Source organism: Drosophila arizonae, chromosome X (genome assembly GCF_054131065.1).
Source record: "Drosophila arizonae isolate 15081-1271.41 chromosome X, UAZ_ARI_1.0, whole genome shotgun sequence".
Lineage (NCBI taxonomy): Eukaryota > Metazoa > Arthropoda > Insecta > Diptera > Drosophilidae > Drosophila > Drosophila arizonae.
Genome location: NC_142927.1, coordinates 19,227,758 through 19,253,860, shown reverse-complemented (window position 1 = coordinate 19,253,860; position 26,103 = coordinate 19,227,758). Strand labels below are relative to the sequence as shown.

General features: G+C 40.6%; 1 long non-coding RNA gene across 1 annotated transcript; it reads left to right on the top strand.

Moving 5' to 3' along the window:
* Window positions 1-297: 297 nt before the first annotated feature.
* LOC149267987 (uncharacterized) lies at window positions 298-1,899 on the top strand. The gene is made up of 3 exons (XR_016271054.1): window positions 298-968; window positions 1,049-1,543; window positions 1,616-1,899. It is a non-coding gene; the product is annotated as an uncharacterized LOC149267987 (long non-coding RNA).
* The last annotated feature ends 24,204 nt before the right edge of the window (window positions 1,900-26,103 follow it).

Here is a 26,103-nt window from a genome sequence, read left to right as displayed (position 1 = left end):
GCAACGAGTTTATGTCCACTGATTTTCCTCATACGTTCAGTTACATTATTAAAACTGCAAAAATAAGGGAAATTCCACCTTTACCTTTAATAATCAAAGAAAATGTTTGGGTTCTAATGATTAAACCGGTCTAGATATTTTTTAATTAATTATTCAATGAAAGAAATGAAAATTAATTATTCATTATTTATGAAATATCTTCTCTGCATGTGTGTATACGTGCATATATGTATATACCACTTCTAGTTCTATATCTGACAGCATCGTCAGTATCAGTCTACTCGATTTTAGTATTAATTAACATCCCACTCAAACCAACTCAATCAATTCAGTCTTCACAACATTACATACATACCGATATAACTATCGGCCAGAAGCTCTATGCGAGTACTATTATCATTTCTGATATATACATTACATCATTAACACACTTCTCAATGTAAAGCAGGCTGCGAATATATTGTGAAACAAACAAATTCTATATGCATTAACTTTAATTTCAATCAAATTTGAATATTGAATACACAGTTGCAGTTGCAGTTGCAGTTGCCGTTGCAGTTGCAGTTGTTGCTTCCGTTTCAGTTTCTGAAAACTAGTTAAAGTCGTAGCCAAAATCTGAATAGTCGAACGATGAAGCCAGTTTGGCTGGAAGCCTTCATAAATATATGTATGTATGTACATACCGAGTGAATTATGAAGTCTATGCTGCAATGCGAAGGCCACCGTTTGCATAGGCAGTGGACAGGCTGGAATGCCCTCTGGTAGAGTATAAGCAGACAAGAAATGAAACAGGAAAGAAGAAAAACCAATTGAGAGCTCTGTGAAACCCGCATATGTTTGAGTAGCAGCGCACTTTTGTATAAGTGTGCGAGGACGTGTGCGTGTGTGTGTGAGCAGATGGGAAAATTGCCCAGTCGGGGCAGGGCAGCGCCAACAGCTTGCATAAATTTGTGTATTGAGAGACTACGGTATGGCATAACTGCTAAGTTCCATTCACATTCACATTCACATTCACATTCACGCTCACTCCTTTCCCATTCCCATTCAGAATCGCATTCGTCATTCCGCTTGCCTGACGTCTTTGTCAAATATGCGACTAACTGTAGCTGTCGGAAGTGACTTCAATCTCAATGGGCCTATGCGGCCAAAGTGCGCCTGCGGCTGTCGCTAGCGCAGCCCAAAACTCAAACTTGAGCTCGAACCCAAAACGAAATCCAAACTCAAACTCAAACTCAGACCACAAATCAGATTCCCAGATTGAATCCGGCTTTGGCAGCGCATTTTTTTCTCGATTTCCAGCTATGATTTGTCATCGTGTGCCATCTGAGCTGGGCGTTTAAAATGGGCGTGGCAGGCCAAGATTTAAATATGCGTATCTTTGCCGTACACGCCCATACACACACACGCGTTCACACACAGGTGCCGCAGCATCTACTTAAACAATTTCCCTTCCTCCCCACGTGCGCTGCCAAATTTGGCTGCCTGAATGGATTTCAGCTTGATAGAGGATAGATGATGAGACGACGGTGTATCGACCGTGTATGTAGGTATCTATAGATATATATAAATATCTATACATGTTGCAGACAAAGACTTATTTAACATATTTTTATAGACACGTCAAGACAAAGGATATCATCATATATTGAAAACGGTTAAAGAATAACTAAACAGTGCCACAACGTAAGAGTGAGAGAGGAGTTGAAGCTGCAAGACCAGGAGATACCCTGTAGGCAATGAAGAGCTGATAAGTAAATCATATACATTCATATATGGCAATGTATCAAAAATCCCAAAACACATAAAAAAAAAGCAATTCAACTCAACTCGTCGGCTTGATGATACTTGTATATACTTATAGTAGGACCGTCTTTATAGCCGTATCAGTTTGCTTATATATAAGTTTGCCTGGGGACCAGAATTTCGGTTCCGGACGCTATAAGCGTCCTAAAAGCGAAAATCTTTCAAAGGGATAGAATTTTTGTTCGATCTATCGCGATTTTCGATTTAGACACGACTGCATATGTACTGCATGTACTCTGCCACGCCTTCTTCTGCATGTTACATACATTTCCACAAGAGCATTATACCCTTACATTCCATTTCATCAAGGTATAAAAAGTTTGTTTATTTAAAGGAGAAATGTTTGAATATTTAAGCGACTCAAGCAAAAGGGTTTCCCCCCCATATACAATATATGCAAAGCTTGTTGAACTAAGCTAAGAGTCTTATCAGACCGCTTAAATTGCATTGTATCTATTCAGCGAAAGTATCGAGTCAGATCCAACTGCTTTAAAGGGCTTACTGACCCATTAACTGGGGCTGGAAGTGTGCCTGGCTTGATTACTTTGATACTTGGCTCGAACCCTTCGGCTAGGTGAGCTGATTACCGTATGCAGCGCATATTATTTGCTCTGCTTGCAAAAATTGTTTGAGCACCTTTGCCGCCGCTGGGAAAACAATGCGAGCAACTGCTGTCGCTGCTGTTGCTGCCACTGCTGCCGTAGCTGCTGCTGCTCTAATATGAGCACTCGCATTACGCATACGCCACGTTGTACCTGGTGCGTGAAGACTGCACAAACGTTGCCAGCTGCCGCATCATTATGGTTAGGCAAACTGAGAGAGAGGCAAGTGGAGCAGCATGCTAAGATGCTTGACAAATATTGTGATTTCATTTAGGGGTCTCTGCGCTTGACTGCCAGCATGCTGCGTATACGCAATATTCCTATATGTGTACATACATATACATACATACATATATATTCTTTTTAAAGCTGCCAACCAGCCAAGCAGCCAGCACATGAATGCAGTCAGACAACAAAAATTATTCAAATTATATAAATGTGTACTGTTTCATTTCGTTTCGTTTGTATACACTGAGCCCATACAAAATTGGACGACGGGGCATATTAGTTTTGTGCAAATTTATGTGACAGGCAGAAGGAGGCATGGCTGAACATTTATTTTGCATATATGTATTCTTGATCGGAGCGAGGAGCTCCATATCTCCTCTTCTCGTCTCACCGTTCGCTCTCCAATTTGTGCCTCTGTCCGTCCTTCTTTCTGTATGAACGCAACGAGCTCGTCAACCGCAAAAACTAAAGGCCTTAAATTTTGAACTTGCATTCGTATATACCATACACATCCATATTCTACTCTCGATAACTTAACCCGTTGCCTTACTATCGATAATAATCGTCAATTTGACTTTGTTTCTTCAGCATTACTTGTATACCCTAAGAGGTCACGGTTTCAGCTATACTATGTATGTCCAACTGATGCATACTTATATTATATTGATTTTCCTGCTCTCCAAATATAAGAGTTTCATATACGAAACACTTATGCATTGTCAAATACATGCAAATGAATGCCAATATCACGCTCTGAGCGTTTGATTAAGAAAGTCTATCTAAGAGAAAAGTTATTCAACAAATAAGATTCAATAGTATAGCCCATGCTGCATCCCAAACGCAGACGCTTCGTTAGCTGCGCAGCAAGCAGAGGGCGTGCTTATGCGTGCGTGTGTATGTGTGAGCGCATATGTGTGTATTATGTATTATGTATGCATAATAGAACCATCGAATGATTGGAATACATATCAGCATACACATCATGAGGGTTCAGGGTATCTGCGAGTCGAGCAGTCCCGACTGGAGAACTCATACTTGTTTTATTTATTGTAATATAAATCGAGTGCACAGTTCACACACTCACTTAATATGCTTAAGTACACAAAGTGAAATTAAATCGATGGCGCACGGAATGCATCGAAATCAATTTTTATAGTTTTCGGGCCATGAAATCCAAACAAAACCTGAAAGCATCAGCAGCAGCGCACAGCGGGCACAAATCAGAAAGAAAAAACAGATATATATTACATGTGGACATACGGCAAAGAGTGCGTAGTTTACCTATGTGAATGAGCGGCAGTGTTAGACTAATGGATGCCCTACAGCTGCGGAAAATGTTTTCATTTTTATTTATTAATTTATTTTTTATTATTATCTATAAACTATTAATTATTAATTCAAATATAAATTACATAAATTGCATGCACCTGGGTTCAAGGATGTCGGAGTGCAGCGCTAAATTATGCACTTTTTTTTGGCGCATTTAATTGTGCGCATAGTATAAATGTGTAAATAAATAATAATAACTAAAATAAAAGTATCAATAAAACCAATTGATTTGCATAGATAAACATGTTTTTTTTTTTTTTGTCATAATTGTTCTTTAAATAAAAGTTGCACATCAAATGTTTTATGACTCCAAACTCTGTCTGGTGTGTGTGTGTGTGTGTGTGTGTGTGTGTGTGTGTGTGCATTTATATTAAATGTTAATGAAAATTCTCAATTGGCCAACCATGCTAAAACAATTACGCGCCTAAATGGCAGAAAATTTCTAAATAAATAACTTGCATTGGCACGCGAATTGCATAAAATATTCTAAATAGATATACGGCCGGAGAGGGGCAGCGCTTCGTTAGCTGCTCTCGATCCCAGAAGGCCAAAGCCGCAACCAAAGCCAAAGCCAAAGCCAAAGCCAAATCCAAAGCTCCAGAACTGTTCGCTGCCAAATCGATTGGAGCCCATTGAAAAGGCGCGCACTTCCCCACTTCCTTCCCCTTCCCCTCGTCAGCCTTTTGGCAGAGCATCAGTCGAGTGGGTTTTATTTCCAGTGCTGTAAAACTAATTTTGTGCATCATAAAGTTTTACGACAAATATTACGGTACTTTTTGACACAGTGTCAAACGCACATTCGCACAGATATGCTCACACTCACACACACACACACACACATACACGCGTGCACATACAGTTATCAAAATTGCTGTTAAAGCAAATTTTTTTCGGTTTGCCAAACGTTCCTCGTGCTGCACAGCTCTTAACCTGGCACATTCCTAACCAGCTATCTAACTGACTGCATACTCTCCTTCTTCTACTTCTTCTTCTTCTTCTTATGCTTCGCCATCGTCTGCCTCTTCTTCTTCTGGTTTTTGGTTGGGTTGGTCTTATTTTCAGCTTGCGTGCCCCTGCACAGACTTCCATAAAATAGCATTAAGCCGGGCTGACAAACCGATGCGAAATTGAAAACCCCGAGCACAAGGCGTATAAAATAATGGCCAGCAAATGAGAATATTAATATTTGTACACGCCCACTGGCGAAGTGCCAAAATCGGGCCATTAAATTTAATTCCACAATTGGTAACGCCAACTGGCGTGCGCTGCCATCACTGGCAATCGCAATCGCAATCCCATTAATCCTTATATTCACAATGTTCAATTGAGTTACAATAACACTGACTGAAGTTGTCAGCGGCTGCGAAGATACAGACACTTGTCGGCGATGAGGGAGGGAGGGAGGTAGGTAGATAGGAGAAGAATGAATGAAGTGGAGGTGTGAAAGTGAAAGAAAAGGAAAATCGATGGGAGGGGAAAAGAGACGTGCGTCTGCATAATTGAGAAATTCATTGAATATACGAGCGGGTCAGAGTAAGAAATAGAAAGAGAGAGCGAGATGAGCGAGAGAGAGGGAAATATGAAAATACACACATTAAAAGAGAGTGACAGAGATATATAGAAAGAGCGAAAGACAGAAATGGTAGAGATAGACATAGAGAGAGAAAGCTATGGACAAATAAAGAATGAGAGATAGGTAGATACGATACAGACAGACTGATAGAGTGTTAGACTGGGGTAGAAAGAGAGGATAGAAAGACAAAGACAAGTTAGAAAAGCCCTCTTCTTGCTATTTTAAGATATATACGTAGATAAACAGTTAAAGATCTGATACAGATAGAGTGCCAGAAGGAAAAGCTGGGGTAGCAAGAGTGAAAATGGTGGATAGACAAACAACTATAGAGATTGACATAGGGAGGGAAGAAGAGACAGAGAGAAAGAAAGCTATGGATGGATACGAATTGAGAGAAAGACAGAGAGAAAATGGCATAAAGATTACAATATAAGAGGTAGAATATGAAACAAAGAGACAGAGACAGAGAGAGAGAAAGAGAGAGGGAGAGACAGAAGTCTGAAGTGAAGAATGAATCATATCATACTTTCCATTAAAAATTTACTTTCTTAAATAACATATCAATAAATAAAAAAATAAAAAATAACATATCAATAATTAAAATTCGTATACATATGCAATACATAAATGCTAATTCAAGTTACAAGCAGAGCTGCAAAATGTGAAAGAGCAGAAGAAACATCGAATGCCTACGAAATATATATTACTTTATTAGCAAAATATTATTATTAATATTATTATAAAATACGCATATTAGAGCAACGCAACTTCGTTGCAGTGTTAAAAAAAATCATTGATGCCACTAAACGAGTGTTGATCAATTATTTAGCTGTCACTATTCAACACTTGTGTCGTTTATCTACTTCGCCTAGCACTTCTATTTTATACATAATGCCTTAAATAAATATTATTTTAAGCGCCGCACGGTTTATTGTTTTATCTCAGTGTTCACGGCTTTTATTTAGCTGTGTTTTTCTTTTTTATTTTTTTAATTAATGTTTTATTTATTTATTTATTTTTTTATTATTTATTTATTTATTTATTTATTTTTTTTTTTTTTTGGTTAGTCTTAATAGAGTTTAATAAAACAACCAATAAAGGCCAACAACAAAAAATAAAATGCCGCTGTAATTAAATACAAAATTGAATTGAACTTTTGCAGTTAATCAAATTTGAAGCAAATATGTCAAATATTGAAAATATGCGATGTTCGATGCTGAAATAACAATAAATACGGCGCGCACATATACATTTAATATTTATCAAATAATATAATACAATCACAATTAACAAAGTAAATAAATACTGAAAAATTGTTGCGGCCTCTTGCTGTTTGCTGCTGCTGCTGTTGTTGTAGTTGTTGTTGTAGTTGTTGTTGTTTGCCTGTTGTTTATTTGCATTTCAGATTTGTTGTTGTCGAACATTGTTGCTGTTGTTGGCTTTGTTGGCCATGTCCCTGAGCTGGGCAATTTGATTGGATGTTGATTCAAGTATCAATGTCTATGGGAAACGAAATGAGTCCACTTTGAAGCGAGCAGCCTAACTGCCAATTACCGCCCATTGCCAAGGCAAACTGCGAGCCGTGTCACAATCCATGCAATTTCCTGTTGCTTTGGCTCAAGTCTCAATCTCACTCATATTTGCATCGGAGCGCACAGAACTTTACATTACATTTTATTCAATTTGCTGTTTTTCTTTTCAATTTCGCTACCTCTGCCTCGCTCTCTTTTATCTCCTTCTCACTCGCCATGGACTAGGGCAAAGTTGTGCAGTGCATCTGGAGTTTCGTGCTGGCTGAATGCGGCCTTTAATGAATAGCGCAAATAATTGCGAATATATGAGAGTGTCATATTTCACTGGAATAACATCAACTTGTTTTATTTTATTTTTATTTTTTTTTATGCGCCGATATAATATATACATTCTTCTTCTTTTTTTTTGCGCCCATTTGTTGCTGTTTTACATTATCTGCATTGCTTGTATATGCCAGTTGTGTGTGTATGTGTGTGTGTGTGTGTCTGAATGTAATGAGCGGATGAGCAAAAAGTTTATGGGCAGCAGGAAGCGACAGCCGCGCCGACACTCGCAAGCAGCAGGAGCAGCTAACAGCCGGAACAGACAGAGACAGATAGACATGGAGAGTGTGAGAGCGAGATGGCGACAGTGAGTGAGTGAGCGAGCGAGCGACCGGAGTGAGCGAGTGAGTGAGAGTGCTTGTCGGAAGAGCTAGCTCGGACAGTCGGGCTGGGCTGGGCTGGGCTGGCTGCCATGTGGCCGAGTAAGTGGAACTTGGGGTGGTTGCTTGGTCAGTCGGTCAGTTTGGAGGCTGCAATTCATGTCCGCTAATTAAATTGTAATTATATATGTTAATGTGTGTTTGTATTTGTCCGTGTATGTGTATGTGTATGTGTGTGTGTGTGGGTGGCTCTGTGTATATGTCGACAGCAATGCCTCGCGGTCACAAACAATGTTCTTAATTTAATGAAAGATTTCGATTATAAATGGCATTACATTTACAGTGTCCTTAACTTGTATTCTGCTATGTGAGTGTCTGTGCGTGCGTGCGCGCGTATGTGTATGCGTATGTGTGTGTGTGTACGTGTACGTGTGCGTGTGGCAAGCAATTTTTATATTGTGCTGGCGCCTCGAAAATTCAATTCAATTTCAACTAGAACTTAACAAGATGAAATATTTTTCGAGACGTGCCAAAATTTATGAGAAATTTTTACTTGAAATGAACTCTCACGCTTCATTAGAACTGGCTGAATATAATCGACTGGACGTTTGTAGGGCAACTTAAAGCCAGTTCGAATGACTACATCTATTTTAGATTTTGAGGCATTTTTTGCACACTTGCTATACACCTGGCCGTAGCCCAAATTAAAATAATTAAAAATCTGAATTCTCATACAAGCTCAATTAACAGAAAGTTTTAACAAATTCTCAAAATATATATTACAAGTTAAAAATAACTTTGTGCAAGTTTATGACTGAATGTTGTTTATGCTAAAGTTATAAATTCCAAGTGAGCAATAAAAAAAATAAAAAACCAGAAAAGTTTAGAACAAGTTTGGCTTAAAAATATATATTCTCTATGTAATATGATACATTATACAATTAAGCTAAGATATCAAGCAAGAGAACATCAAAAAAGCAAAACAAATAAAAATATAAAGAATGCCAAAAGATTTGGCAAATAAAAATGCTGACGAAATGTGGTAACAAAAAAAGTTAATAAAAATACAAATAAAGTAAGGCCGGCAGCAGCATTACACTGAATTCGAAATGCCCTGCATATATATATATATATATATATATATATATATATATATAGATATATATATATATATATAGATCGTATATATAGATCATAGTTTATTATATATTGTTTCTCATTCGCTTGTCAAGAATTAATGTGTAAAATTTATATAAATGAACACGTATGCATTTATTTAATTATATATTTATTTCTACAGTGTTTAGAATATATTTAAAAAAAAAAAAAAATCTTTTTTATTTAGCCCTTATTTTCCTTTTCTAATTTATTTAATTTTTAACTATTTATATTTTTAAATTTTTTAACTATTTATATTTTTAAATTTTTTATTTCATTTTATTTTTTTGTAATAATATATTTTTTATCTTTATGTAACAATTATATGTATAATATTACATATATAATTATTTATTTATTTGTAAATTTATTATTAAATATTTTAAAATCTATTTATCAAGTTGGTAATTTTCATTTTTTGTTGTGTTTATTTTAGTTTTATTTATTTGCTTATATTATATTATTAAATTTTTGTTTTATTTATTTATTTTTTTTTTTTTATATATATATATTTTTTTTTATTCACGCTTTTTGTGTATATGTATATTTTTAGCCGTGTTACGCCTCAGTAAATATCACGGTATTTATATATATTTATATGCATGTATATATTATATATACATTATTTTACGTAGTTATAGGTCATCTCAGCTTACCCAGTTCTTCTAGAGTCTCTAGATGACATGCCGAAGACCTAATCGCGTCCATTGTTCAAATGGCATATACAGAAAAGAATATACATACCTACATGCATACATATGTATATAAGTTTTCGCACTGTTTCGCCTATGCACATTCCACAATGCACAAAACAAGTAATATGCCCTTGTCGAGAGCATTCGTAGAGATTCCGCGAAGCTACAGCGCCTGGCCGCATTTAAGAGGCCACTCGAATGAGCTGTGAAGTGTCCCGTGCTCTCAGAGAGTGCTATTGAGTGTCCTGCTCAACAGCTCAGCTGTTCAGCTGTTCAGCTGTTCAGCTGCTCTGTTGGGCTGAGCTTGCTGCTTCGAGTGCTGTGTCCAGTCTCGGTCAGTCCCATCCAGATCCGTCCAGTGCTGGCAATGCATTGTTAATAACCGCCTAGACCGCGTGGCAGCTCGACGGCTGGCGTTAGAATTCCGTTGAAATTTAATTAAACTGCCTGAACGATGTTGTCGGTGGAGATGTCGGCGGCGATGATGGTTGGCTGGTTGGCTGGTGGAGTGCTGGGCTGTTGGGTGGGGCAAAAATGTTGTGGTACGCTTGCTTAGACTGGCCGAGCAGCACTTATAATTTAATGACGCTTAATAATTGATGCTGGCAGGCCGACTAAAGCGCCTTATTGAAAGCGCGCCCCGAAAAGTAGGCAATAAAACTTTTATGACACCAGAATGGACCACTTGACTTGGATGTGGCGGTGTCGGCGGCGGCATGGGCACCTCACCTATCCCCGCATCCGACCATCCGCAACGCCATTGAACAACGGGTTAAGACAGTTAACTAACTTTAATGACTTTGCTCGACGTCAAATAGGGGCATCAAGTGGGCCGGTCAGATTCATTTCACAGCTCGGGCTGGGGCTCTAGTGTCAAGACAGGCATTCCTTAGTTTCATTCGAGAGCGAGCATAAGAATTGTGTTGCTCTCCTCGATTTAGCATATAAATTTTAAATATTTTTTTTTGTGAAAAATTTTCTCATTGTTTTATATAGTCTTTTGGTCTAACAACTACCCAAGCAAATATTTTTATATATATGTATAGATATTCGCACATGTATATATATATATAAAGAGCCACATAAATACACGCACATACCCACATACCCACATACACGCACACACGTATATATATTTATATATATTATAGATATATATATAAAGTTCTAAATAGAGCGATTTTCGTGAAGCCCAACCGAAGGAAAATTTCAAGAAGATTCAATATGCCGCTAGCTAAAGAGTTTCTGGCCAAGCTGGCGCGTTTTTATCGCCGCCTTAAGAAGCGTCCAAACCAAACCAAGCGTATTCACAATAAGTGCACAAAATCTATCAAGAAATGCCACAAGAGCTGTGGCACCATTCCGGACGTCATCGAGCTGGACGATCTGGATACAGAGATGCTGGCATGCGACATACACCAATTCCAGGCCGGCAAAAATGTAATCATTGTGAAGACCAAGGCTGAAATCGTGCCAGAACCGAAAACATCAATAGCATCGCATACGATAAACAAAGAGCGCATTGCCGCCGGCAACGAGGTTAGCTCCGATGTCGGCACCCAGGCCGATGGCGGGCCCATATTGGAGAACGGCATCTCAAAGCGGGCATTCTGCCGCCAGCTGGACAATCTGCTCCAGCGCACCCTGGGCGCCGATTGCAATCGTACACGTGTTTGGACGAGGCCCGACTCCACATTCTGTTAAACGCAACCAAATTTCTAATAATAATTATCTAACAAGTATGCCCCATGCGTGGCCAATAAAAGGTAAAACCTTTCTATATGCTCATATCTTGTCAATTGGCTTCCTTCCGCTCCTCTCCAGCTCAGTCAGTCGCCCGTGGCCCCTCGCCAAGCAAAGGGCAACAGTTAAGGGTTGTCTCCAACCGTGTTCACCCCTCCCCTTCCCCCGCGCCACATCAAATTGGCGGCAGCTCATTATAAAAACATAACCCGGCCGTAATTACGATGAACTCTCTGCGTCTATATTAACGCACGCCCACCCAAAGCCCACAAAGCGTAAACAGTAAAGCCATGCAGCACTCGTCAGCTCAGCCAGACAGCCAAACAGCCAGCCAGCCAGCCAGCCCATTCGTCGCTCCTCAGTCAGTCAGTCTGTTCCTCTGTCTGTCACTCAGTCTGTCCGTCATGCTGGCTGCCTGGCTGGCTGGCTGGATGCCTGGCGCGTGGTCCGTTTTGAGTGCGCGTCGATTTATGAACAGGCGCCGCCTAAAAGCATGCAACACTTCTTTACATTCGCCAAAGTCGCGACCGCAAGCGACAGTGGGTCGAATTGCGAAAATATTTGAAATATTTTGCAACAGCTACGGCATTTCAATTAAATTTTAGCTTGAACTAACTACAGAGTCTAGTCAGCTATGAGAGTTTGGATTCCATTCGAGTTGAATGGCACAAGTTTTGGACTGCCCTGCAGATTGTCATGTAACTATATATAGCTCTATATATATGCTTAGCCATAAGAGAGTGAGTGAGCCTCTATCTCTATCTCTATCTCTATCTCTATCTCTATCTCTATCTCTATCTCTATCTCTATCTCTATCTCTATCATCTATCTCTATCTCTATCTCTATCTCTATCTCTATCTCTATCTCGATCTCTATCTCTATCTCTATCTCTATCTCTATCTCTATCTCTATCTCTATCTCTATCTATCTCTATCTCTATCTCTATCTCTATCTCTATCTCTATCTCTATCTCTATCTCTATCTCTATCTCTATCTCTATCTCTATCTCTATCTCTATCTCTATCTCTATCTCTATCTCTATCTCTATCTCTATCTCTATCTCTATCTCTATCTCCATCTCTATCTCTATCTCTATCTGCATTTCTATCTCTAATAGCACATCTTAGCCCAATTCCCTCCTCATATGGAGAGTATTCGTATATCTAGTGGTTGTAATCAGTTCGTTAGTCACATCTCCCCTTGTCATGTTTATTTAGGATCAAATATGTATTTAATTAGCTTACATTTAGCCCATCTGAGCCTTGGATATATCATCATTGCTGTCATGTTTTTGGCCAATTTGCAAACAACTTGAAATCTGTTTGCATGCAACAGGCATATAAATGAATCAATTACAGTCTGCCAAAAGGCGGGCTGAGCCTTGTCAAGATTGCGTGAGTGCGTCAAACTATGGAATTGTTCAATTATCAGCAATGGGAATTCAGGCAAAGAAGACAGCAATCCCATTGTTAGCCAGAGAATAAAAGATGCAGATAAAGATAAAGATACAGATAATGTTACAGAGCTGTAATCTTAAAGCTAGAACAGCTCCCTTTTTAGATTGTGACTGACTTTCTGTTTCACTTGTGTCCTCTGACTGCAGAGGCTATAGAAGTCGATTCGGAATATATGTATATTCATATATGTCATACATGATGGTCCCTTGACGCGGAGTCATAACCGGATTCTACTGCATATAAATCTATCCGATCTATCTGCAGCCGTGTTGCCCAACGTTTTCTGCTACTGCGGAAATCTTTAAGGCTTCTCACTAGCTAGTCAGCTGGTTCAGCTCACTCCATTTTCGTAGCACTTTGTTTCGCAAAATTCCATTCATATATACATAGATGGCCAATCATTTGTATATGATTTCATTCATTCATTTGCTATTCAAATTACGTATCCTAACAACGCATTGATGAGGCATAATAAACCTAAATCTCTTGCTATAGGCAAGAGTACTTCACTAATTAAGCGAGAGTACTTGCAGATATATTTTCAGTTAACTCGAGAGGCACTTCAATTTGAGTTTTCATTAAATCGCATGCATGGAAAATATTCAAGCTGTGGAGTCACTAATAATAGAGAATTCCGCCTTCGACTATGGCGGACTGCACGGGGTGGGGCGGCCATAAATACCATAACTCGTACAGTTTGAAGGTCACTGCATGCAGTTGCAGCTGCAGTCGCAGTTGCAGTTGAACAGCCACTGAGCATCTAAGCCCAGACGGACATTGTGCGCTGACATTAAAGCTCGCCCAGTGGAATGTTATATTTGTCGCAGGAATGCAAACACTTTGAGCCACAGTGCATGCGCACATGTGTGCGTGTGTGGGTGTGTGGGTGTTTATATTATTCAATTTTGCTCATTGCTTTTGTTTTCATTTTTTTCTTTATAATTAATTGCATTGCTTACGCCTGCGTGGGCCGGAGCTGCGGGTTGCGTTGACGAGTTGCGGGTAGTCCATGGAGCATTTCGTGATGTGATTATTGGATCAAATGCTGAGCCCTCACACCGGCACACACACACATGCACATGCACACCAACACACACTAGCATAAACAAGGTTATTTCGATCAAAGTGACATTTAATTAAATCACAAAAATGCAGGGGAAACGCATTAAGGGGCTTTTGTTGCCATTGTGGAAGCTGTGCAACAGTTGGCTCCATCAGCAGGAGTAGGAGCAGGAGCAGGAGTAGCAGTAGCAGCAGCAGTAGCAGCAGCAATAGCAGCAATGTGTGCACATGTGTATGCGTGTGTGTGTGTGTGTGTGTATGCAAACAGTTTAAGGCTGGTGCGTGCGGCTTATTCAATAGCTCGAAGCATTGATTAAATGTCGCTTAAGTGTGCAAGCAAATCAAGAAAAAATAAACAAACAGTGCATAAGCAAAAGAGTCACGACTACGAACGGCATGCGAAGCATCAAATACTGCCTGATGATGATGATGATGACGATGATGATGATGGTCTAGCTGATGTAAATGTAAATGTAGCTGCTGCTGCTGATGATGATGATGATTATGATTGTGTTGCTGATGATGGTGACGACGATATGGCTGCATCCGATGTGTCGGCCATGGCCCGCATGTGGCCACAGACTCCACCCAAATGAGCGCTGCGGGTGCAATCGAACGTGACGCAAGCTCTGAGCAGGAGGCGTCCGACAACAACAACAGCAAAGCCTTTGGCTGAGCAACAATTTGAACGCATTGAATGTGCTGGGATTGATGGAATTGTTGTGCACACACACACACACACACACACACACACACACACACACACGCAGAGTGAGAAAGACGCACTTGCATACGCACTCTGCCTTGACTAAACAACAGACTAACTGCCTGGCCAAACAATGAGACTCCAAAGACAATGGCTGCAGACGGGAAGCGAAGCAGCAAACAGAGCTGGAATCAAATAATAGGAAAACTTGCCACATAGACCCATTGCCAAGGGCTTAACGATTGTTATCGCTGCTAGGATCCAATCAGTAATCGCCAATCGCATATCGATAACTAATCACTGTCAGATTTACTCTCTAGGCAAAACTTTCTCCCATTGCGAAACTTTAATAAAAACTCTGATTTTTGTTTTGTTTTGTTTATTTTTTTTATTGTTGAACTGTGAAAATTAGTAGAGCACATTTACAGTTAGCCGAGATAACAAAAATAATTGGCAAAGCAATAAGCAATTTCGATAATTGCATGCGATTAACGCAGCGTTATATACAGACACACATACATACATACATACATACATGCCCCACGGGGACAAACAAAATGGGGCAGCAATTGCTGCTGTTGCGGCTACTCCTGTTATTGTTGCTACTCCTGCTGCTGCTGCTACTCCTGGTTCTACTCCTGCCGTTGCTACTGTTATTGCTGCCATCGCACTGCCCGACCGTATAAATGTCAATTAACTGTTAAACGCCTTGAGCTGCTCCCGAAAAAGAAGAAGAAGAAGGAAAAACACGGTTGCTGCAACAAAGTTTTGGACATTTACTGGCGAGTTGGAACCACGGTGCAGGCAGCCACTATTGTCCGACAGCTGCGAGCGCTAGCCAATGCCCAGCCAAACACGTACACCACGACCGCACACACACACACTCGCACACACACACACACACTCGCACACACACATAGACATACTCGCACGCCGAATATTGGCAAATGCTCAGGAGCGCAAATTTAATTAAAGTTGGGAAAACAGTATTGACTCGCAACGGTAAATTATGCAACATGCCACACGCAGATAAAGCAAGCTGCCCGGCAACGGGACCCGAACCGAACAGCCGAAAGGGCAAACAAAGCCAAAGGTGGCAACCAATAGACAATCGCAATACATGGAGATGGATTGATGCCAGCCAGGCAGTGCAGTAAGTGTGCTACATAAAAGGAAAAAAAAGAAGCTGAAAAAACTAGTGAATAGGTAAAAATGTTGAGCGGGGGGCGGGGCAACAAGAAAAACAACACACAAACAAAACCAGCGCCCAGCAGCACTTACAGCTAGAGCCAAATATTCAATGGGCAGCGGCGAATCCGGAGCCGGAAGCGGGCAGTCGCAATGGACAAACGTTTTGCTCCGGCATCTCTGTCCGGCGGGCTTGCATTGAAAATGAGTTTTGTATGATTCAGCAATAGAGACAGAGAGTGGGAGAGTGGGAGAAAGTGTGTGAGAGAGAGAGGGGATGCACTCCATTCAAAAGCGAAATGAATCTCAGCAACAGAAGTGGCAACACCGAGAGTGCAGCCACAATAAGTGCCACCAAAATATACGTGGAAGCAGAGCGCAAGGTTTTATGGCCACAAAACGTAACGAAATGCTGCCAGTTGCCGTTGGCAAACGGTATTTGCCGCCGGGGCAAAAAAAAAAAAAAAAAAAAAAAAAACCGCAATCGTGTACGCTCTTCACGTTTTACACGGATGCACCACAACACCACAGCAGCAGCAGCAGCAGCAGCCAGTGAGGTGGCTGGTGAGGAGACACTTTTCTTCATTTTCTATTTGAGCTAAGCACATCGCGCTACCCTAACCTACCCGCCGACAGATGGCGCTGTCGTGCACTGAAATTGCATCGCAAGTTGATTTCGCTTTTTATTGCATTTACATTTGAGCGCTGATAAAAATGAATGACTGCATCATCCACACGATGTCACACACACACACACACACATTTTGTACGTGCGTGTGTGTGTGCAGCTGAAATCAATGCGCGTGGCAACGTGTAGCGCCTGCTGACATAAGTGCTGTCAAACGTGAGGGAGGACACTAACTGCGACTCTTGCTCATTTGCAACGTTTAGGGCTAAAGTGGCAGGAAGCGTAGTCTGATGTTGCAGGATGCTGCTGCACGCCCCTCGCCTCTGGCTGAAGTCAACAAGTTGACCGCCCCTCTGGCCATGCCCCAACACAGCCAGCAAATCAGATGCTTAGAGTAGCCCATTATGCTAATATCATGGCATTTTGTGTGTGCGAGTGTGCGTGTGTATGTGTGTGTGTGTGTGCGTGTGCACTGGGGACTCGCAGCATGCCAGCTAAAGTGTGGCATCCCCTGACACGGGGGCCAAAGCTTGTAATTACACACATAAAGCAGACAAGAGCAGCTACCAAAATTTATTTAAGCGAGACCAAAAGTGTCGCAGCTACTCACTAAACAACGAAAAAAAGATCTAGCTGTGACCTTCCTCCCCCAGTCCCCCAGTCCCCCGTCCGCCCCCTCAGCTGACGCGCGTCCACTTTGGGGGAGTGCATCGTGTGGCCTTGTCTCTCAAGCCACGACATGCACTGGGAATGTAAATTTCAAGATAACTTCATTTAACTTTGATTTGTGCCAGAAATGCTATTTGCCGTTTTAATCTCTTTAGCCCCAACAATATTTCAATACATGTATATACATATTTATGTACATGCATTTGGCTGAAAGCATTTGGCCAAGTTGCACGATGTGACAATTGCATTGAGCACAATGTGAGCAGTCCCTAGACAATATGTTTATAAATGGCATGTAATATATGTATATACAAATACATACATACATGGCCATACTAAATTATCTAGATATACATACATATTGTATTAGGAAAGTTGAAATTCGTTGCATTTTATTTTTATTTTCGTTATTTTATTATATTATTTTTGCTATTATAATTATAAAGTCGAATCCTTACATCAGAGTTTATACTTTTCAAACACATGTAATTTAATTAATTTAAAGCCAAACTTTTTTTAGAGAGAATTTTGGCGCGAGTTTCTGCTATGGAAATTCGCAATTTTAGGCTATATAATTATAGTTTCAGTTGACTTACGCTATGTCAATATCTTTTTATACCCTGAAAGCATTGAAAATGGGAAATCAGGGTATAATGGTTTTGTGAAAAAGTATGTAACGGGCAGAAGGAGGCGTGGCAGACCCCATAAAGTATATATATTCTTGATCACCGTGACGAGCTGAGTCGATATAGCCCTGTCCGTCTGTCCGTCCGTCCGTCCGTCCGTCCGTCCGTCCGTCCGTCCGTCCGTCCGTATGAGTGCGTCGACCTCAGAAGTTACAAGAGCTAGAGAGCTGAAATTTGGCATGCATACTCGTGAGTACCATACGCAGTACGAGTTTGCTTTATTTTTTCGATAAATCGTCCGATAACTTTTTTATCGAGAATAATCGAAAAATTGATTTTGTTTTTTTGGCCTAATTTGAACATTTTCAGACCTGGAGTCTTCAAATTTTCATTGTGTATAAAGTTAATCGGTACAAAGATTTTGTAATTTACAGATTTTAAATACCACGCCCCCTTCATCCCCAATTTGTAAATGACGCATTTCAAGTACTAGAGACTTGGGCTTTGGAATGTACACACATATTCACCATATGATTACGCCCTAAAAGTTTCATTAAGATCGTATGTCTAATTATTCAACAAATAAATTCTCATAATATTGCCCACACTGCAGCGCAGCCCAAGCGCAGTCGCTGCTTACTGCGCAGTTAGCAGAGCGCAGGCTTATGCGTGCGTGTGGATGCATGTGTATGTATGTGTGCATAAAAGAAGTGCAGAATGATTAGAATATCAGCTTGGAGGGTTCAGGGTATCTCCTAGTCGAGCAGTCTCGACTGGAGCCTTCTTACTTGTTTAATAATTAAGCACTGACGATAGCTGTTCAAAAACTATCGACAGTTACGATAGTTACTTAACTGTGAAATTATATAAAATTTCATTCAGTTCTGAATGGGTTCAGATCGTCGTCCTGGCATAAGAAATATATATGTCGGGGCGATGCGTTTCTCATACTGGTTTTCCATCATAGCTGAGCGTAATAACGAATTCCCAGTCTGTCGCTAAACTCTTTTTAATGCTCTTTCTCGTTCAATAGTCATTCCAAGTGTGACTTCTCTTCTACTCTCGAAAGTTCTAATCATGGTCGCATATTCTTGTTCATCGAAAGCACAGCGACCCTGCTGCGAACGGCATGACTAGCCGTCTCGCTCTCACCCAGCGACACCCGGGACTACGTTCAGCAACAGCTATTGTTGTCTCTCTCTTAGTGACAGTGCATCCTTTAATTGCACCACAATACTAAATCAATCGATTAACACGATATCAAGATATCTAATTGCAATTTCAACAGTGTAATATCGCACTGACACGACATATATGTATGTGTGTACTGTACTATATACTAATATATATTTTGGATTGTTCTGCCACGCCTCCTCCTTTTGCATGTTACATACATATTACCGAAGCCACTATACCCGAATCCAATTTTTAATGGGTTTCGGCAATCATAAGGAATAGAAAAGGGGAAAAAGTATTGCAATATACAAATAAATTTACATACACACGCATGCATACATATACATACATACATACAAGAGATAAATAAATTTACTCATGTTAAATATCCATGTTATTTTTCGAATATGATTTATGTTTAGCATACTCTCAGCATTCTATTTGCAGCTCGTTCTATATTAAATGAAAATCTCTCTCTCTCTCTATAATTCATGGGCAGCATAAGCCAGGTTGGCATGGGCCCAAAAAGAACTGTGCGGCTTATTGGATCATGCGAACTGAAACATGAAACTTTTATGGGTATTATGGCTGCTCATACATAATACTAAATTATTAAACCGTTACACATTAACTAAAAAGAAATCAAATCAAATTGAAATTTATACAAAAAAAAAAAAAAAAAAAGTTTAAATTAAAATCTCATTGAATTTTCCTTACTTCTTACAAATCAATGAAATCCAATCCGGATTAGCGAACATGCGCTCGGATTAGGCGTGGCACACATACATACACATACCTACACACACATCGATATATGTGTAGCGGCATGCATGTGTATTTGCTTCCATTTACACATTGATAATAAATTAAGTTAAGTCTTTAGTCAAGCAAATGAACACACAAACAAGACACACAAAAACATGCCAGCAGAGTGAGAGGGAGAGAGGAAGGAAGAGAGAGGGAGTGTGAGAAAGATTGTCATCAATATTTGTTGCTGCTGTCAGTTAACCTTCAAATGCCATTTTTGATGGGCAAACGTTTTGTCATCGATTGCTGTTATCGGCGCACGATATCGATTTATGCTCCGCTCATTTAGCCATTTCGGGCAGAACGCTCGTCTGGCTTTCGTGGCCGCAACCGCATTTGGCCATTCGCCATTTGGCAAATTCCCTAGTTGAAGTTTTAAGAATCCCTTGCGTTGGCTCAAACCGAATTCAACACTCACTTACGGAACGGCCACCCTCCCTGTCCCACCCACCCTCGCCCCTTGGGCACACGTGGCGCAGATTCAATGATAACGCGCTATGAAAATCTCATGGCATATAATCAGTGCCGCATTCAAGCAAATCTCCAGGTGGGGCGCCCCCCGCCCCCCGCCTACCGCCATTCGTCCGCCACGTCTCAGCCAGTGAAGTGCCGGAGCGCCATCTAGGAGCAGCAGCGGCGGCAGCCCACCCAAGTTACGCCCCAGCAAACGCATTACATATGCCAATTTATTCATTTTATTCATATTGTACCATCGTGCGCCTGACCCGCTCACCCGATCCCTCATCTGGGCCTGGTATTTGGGCCGCGACTTCGTCAACATCTTCCGTTTCCATGTGCGAACTTTGGCCATTTGTTTTTCCCTTCAGTTTGTTAGCTTGTTTGCCAGTTTGTGTGTCGCTTGTTTGCGAGCGCTCTCTCACTCTCTCACTCTCCCACTCACCCACTCGCTCACTCCATTCCTCTCTCACCCACTCTCTATTTGCTTTGCGTGCGTATGTCTGTGTGCAGGTTTTTTTTTATTGTTTGTTTGTCTTGCGCTTGACGGTTGGGCGCCAAAGGAAAATGAAACAAAAGCATTTCGCTTCAGCTTAAAGTAGCTGTCAATTTTGAGCCGCGCATATGTCCCTGTATGCGTGTGTGGCACGCCTCCCAGTGCTAACCAGGTGTGCCCAACGTGTCGATCATAAGTCCAATGAGCGGCAAACGCTCCAGTTGCGGCCATTTCTGTCAGAATTTTTCAATTAAGGATGTTTTATGTTCAGCAAAAGGAAATTAGCATTTATTGTTGTGCCTCGCACACACACACACACACACACACACTCACACATTATATGCAGCGAAACTCGATTATTTTTGCGGAGGCATTGCCTCGGCGTTGCGCCTTCCGACAGCATCGACGGCATCTTGAAAACGGCTGGCAGCTGGCGGAAATGGCATTTTGCGATTGAAACTCCCGCATGACCACTCCACACCTCCGCCTCCCCAGCCACTTAACCTGGCAGACTGGCTGTGCCCGAGCCTCCGACCTCCAACTGCCGCCCACCACTCGCTGTGCCATTGGAGCAGCGGTGCTGCAAGTGCATATAAAATTGCAATGAAAAGACGCAGCAGAAATCAACGCAAGGCGCACTTTGAATTACAAATGTCCTCGCCTGTAATCCACTCGCAGCCAGGCAATTGTCGTCGTCGTCGTCGCCGTCGTCCTCGTCGTTGGGCAGCTCCATTTGGCGACTGTGTGCGCACTCAATATCAAACGAGCTGGGCTTTCGGCCACGCCCATCATTTGTAAAGCGCTGTGCGAAATGTGCTAATTTGGAATGCGAACGCGAATGCGCTTCGAAAATGTTTGTCCAATTTGGTTGGGCAACATTTAAAACATGACTTGACAATCACGCACCGGTTGCCTGGTCCCGGGCCTTGGCTTACGGCGTAGGCGTGGACGTGGTCGTGGGCATGGGAGTGGGCGTGGGTGTGGGCAGGGGCGTGGACGTGTGCGTGGCCAAAGGCGTGGATGCGGGCGGTTCGCATTGCCAAATACAGTTCTCCCTCTCTCTCTGTCTCTCTGTCTCTCTCTTTCACTCTCACTCTCGACGTGACTACTGTGCAAAAGTTTTTAGTCATCAACTAGATAACGTTGAGCGTTGTTTAACAACGCCAGCCCAGCAGCGGGACGACAACAACAAGCTGAAATAGTAGCGACAGCGCAACAACGAAACGGACGGGGAGCTGCCACACAGCGAGAAAAGCGACCGTGATATACTGTCACGAGCTGACGGTGTAGAGGGAATAGGTGGAATGGGAGTGGGAGTGGGAGTGGGAGTGAGTGGAAATGGGAGTGGGTGGGAATGGGCAGGGAGCAGCTCGAACTGGTGCAGCCCATGCTCTCAACGCCGTTGTGTATATCTTAATTTGCAGATCAATGGAATTTATGTAAATTGAGATTATTTTGTGCTCAATTAGGAATGTTAATCTGCAGGCCTGAGACGTGCATATCAAATACAAATCATTTATTTTAAGTCAAATGATGCTGAAATAAAAATAAAGTTAAAAGAAATAAAATTACATATGTATGTATGTATATATCTTACTTATTATTGATGAATTGCTATATTTAACTAAGCTTAACAAGCACTCAAGTACAATTTTCTTGCATGATTTTCGGAAACTCTCTTATCCAAGTTATTAATCGTTATAGTCTCTCTTCATATATGCACGTATGTACATGCATACATATGCTTGTATGTTACATATGTACATACATCAACTCAAACAGACACAGGCAGTGTTGCCAGGTTTTGAGACATAAAAATAGCAAAATCGTCTCTAAAAAATAGCTGAAAATAGCTAAACAAATTTTAAAATAGCTTACAAAGTAGCTGAAACCTTTATGCATTATGCACTTACTTTAAATTTTATTTTTAAATGTTATTTAATAATGTTACAATTTGGTCCAAGTCCAAATCATCATCAGAATTATATTTTTGATTAACTGGAATCATGTTTAAATGAAATCATGGAAAATGTTTAAATTTTTTGGCCAAAGGCGCCAATCGCAGTTTTATGTTTTTTTGTCGCGGCATGCATTTTAATATCGTGCAATTTGGCAAAAACACTGCATTTGCAGTATATACAATACGCCCGCCTGTTGTCCGACTCATCCTCCTTAATCCAATTCTTAAATTCGGTGATTTTTTTCCAGGAATCACGAAATTTCTGCTTATATTTTTTATCCATCACATACAATTAATGCCAAGAAGCGCGCCAAGATGAATTAGCGATGGTGTAAATTCACAACTGATGTTATAAGTACGATTAAGTCGTGGTGGTAGTATCGCGCAGATCATTACGTACAATTTGGGACTTAATCGAAAATTGTTTTTTTTTGCTTTAAATACTAAAATCAAATTCAAAATATTCGTTTGTAAAATAGCTAAATTTATAGCTAATAGCATTTTCAAAAATTTCATAGCATTTAGGGTTCAAAAATAGCTAAAAATGCTATTAAATAGCTAATCTGGCAACACTGGACACAGGCACTCTCTTTGAGAGTATTGTTTTCAGCAAAAGGTTTTCGAGTCACTTATTCCAAGGCTACTTTGTGTTGTACTTGATAATTTGAGCTGTTAAAATTATCAATAGTTAATTTTTAAAGTGAGCTCAAATTTTGCTTTGTTTTCAATATTTATTTAATAGAAATGTTTGTTTTCTTGTTTGCTATAAGAATTAGAGCTGATAAGTAGATCGATAATCCAAGCGATAGTATCGCTTGTGGAAGCCAACTATCGAGTGCCGCGACAATCGATTGCTTTGCATCTCTAATAAGAATGTATTCACAATGTGAATTTCACTTGATAATCCTATTTAAATTTGCTCAACACAATTTAAGCTGCCGACTGAGCAGCAAAGGAAATGCAGATTGATTCACATATAACAGGAAGTAAAATATATACTTACATATACATAAATACTCTTCTAGCTCAACTTTATTTTGAAGCTAAGCTTGGTTTAGTTGCTTTTAATTGTGCTTAAGCCGGCTCGTTCAATGTGGTGGTTGCAGCTGAAATTTATGGCCGGGTTAGCTGCTTTTTCTCACAGTGTAGCACAAATAATTCTTTCACTAAAGTTCTCCTCTGCGCTGCACGGAACGTTGATATAAATTGCAACCCGGCCAACTAGTTGCGGCCCAAGCCAGTGAGCGAGAGACAGAGGCGGAAACACAGGCAGATAGATAGAGAGAGAGAGTGGAAGTGGGAGGGTATACAGAAAAAGACAGAGAATGAAAGACATACAGTCAGACAGACAGAATTTACGCCTTAAAGTTTTGCTGTTCAGATATTGTTGAGGCTATAATTTTAATTAAATCTGGATGCTATTGCAGAGCGTTAACAATTTTTAACATAGTTTTAGTTAAAGCTCGTACACACTGTAGAAAACGTGGAAAGTGTGAAGTGTTTGGCCTCCATTGCTGTTGCTGTTGTTGTTGTTGTTGTTGTTGTCACTATTGTTGTTGCTGTGGCAGCCGCTGTGTTGTGCCAACTCATCTTAAACTTTAATTAAATGTATTGTTTTTTGCCCTGAATGCATGCGAGCGCTGCATGTGGAGTGTGTGCGTGTCAATGTGCGTGTGCGTGTGCTTGTGCGTCTGTGAGTGTGAGTGTGCATTCCTTCGTATGCTTCATTTGCTCTGGCAGTAGGATTGCCCGTAGTTGGTCGCTCCTGGCATATATACTGGTATACCCCAACATTCTGCAGCATTCGCAGCCAGAGATCGCCGCAAAAGTTTGCACAACTTTTGTGTTTTGTTCCACATGCTTGGCACTCACTCACACATAGAGAGAGAGAGAGAGAGAGAGAGAGAGCGGTAAGCCAGAGTGAATATGATGTGTGCGTGGCATGCATGTGTGGCAGCGAGTTTTATAGCAGTCAGCATGCAATTGTGCGAGTAGCATACAAAAGAGCCTCTTAGTACCCGTCGCTCTCCTTCACACTATCTCTTGCTCTCTGTCCGCCCCCTGGCCTAGCTCTCCCTCTCTCTGTCTATCACTCTACGATGCCTCGCTACTGATTCGGAGAGTGCATTTTAAGCTGTACGTTTCACAGTGCCGGCATTCACAAGACTTTCGCCAAAGTTTTCTAATGAGCAAATTCTTTCGCCTTGGCAAGTCGGTTGAGGCTTTTAGTTTTGTTCCACTTATGTATATTCATCATGGGATCATTGTGCAGTCTTCATTGATTTCATTTCGAGATAGTCGCTAGACACGCACTCACGGACACACACACACACACACACACACACACACACACTGACAAATGCCTTTTTAAATACCCTCTCAATAGGCTACCTAAGACTTTCACTAGTTTAAAACTTTGTGAGTGAAAGAAAAGGCAAATTTGCCTCAGCTAATATTTTGATGCAGCTCAAACTTTTATACCTACCTAGATTTTCAATTTATGCTTGAAGACTTCATAATAATATACTCATATATGTAACTCAGTTAGGCATTCCTCATTGCTTACAGGGTAATGCCTAGTCGAGCATAGCTTTCTGTGAAAAATAAAAAGCACTCTTGACTTCATTCAAAGCGTATATTGTTCGATATTCTTCTAATTGGATTAAAAACACAAAAACTTGCAAAACCAACCATTTCCCATTTAATTCAATTTGTTTTATTTACTTTTGTACAATTTTATTAACTTTGGCTACGCAAACTCTATGGATTGTTGCGTGAATCTTGCGCTTCCCACTATTAGAGCTCCTTTGTTTGGACTAAATTCGATTATGCTCTCGGTTTTGTGCATTTAACATGAGTTTTAAATGTTTTTGTTCGAATTCTATAAAAGTCTATCCATCTCTTTGTGCTGCGCTTTAGCCTTGAACTCGTAACCCCCCCCCCCCCCCCCCCTCTCACTCTCACTCTCTCTCACTCCCCCACTCTCTCTTGGGCTGACGGTCACTCAATATATACATATAGATTTGTTTCCGCTAGTTTTAGCTGGTCAAAATGAATTCTCCTGTGCGCTAAATTATGGCAGGGAATGTCCCTGGTGAGCTTATTTTTATTTTTATTTTATTTTCAGCTGCAGCTATTAATCTTTGAATCAAATTTCAGTTTTCATTTTGTTACTGCCTGCAAAAGGAAACTTTGCAACGCGAGACAGCCCGAAACTTTACTGCAAATTACCATAAGTAGTTAATCAGCTCGTTGGTTCGGCCTCAAAGGGTATTACACAATTGTGTTGCGAAATTTGCCAAAGAGAAGAGATTATATATGTAGTATTGGTAAAGAAATTGTAAATGTCATGATCTACTCGAATTCGTATACTCTACATATATCGTAGTGTTACTTACTACTAATACTAATACTAATATACTTTACTAATATATTTGTGATTATTTTATTTATTTCTATTTTCACTTTTACTTGTTTCTATTATTTCCCAATTCACTAGAAAACCATAAAAGTATTCAATACAGAAGAAACTCTAAATAACCCCGAGATCGAAATAGGATACCC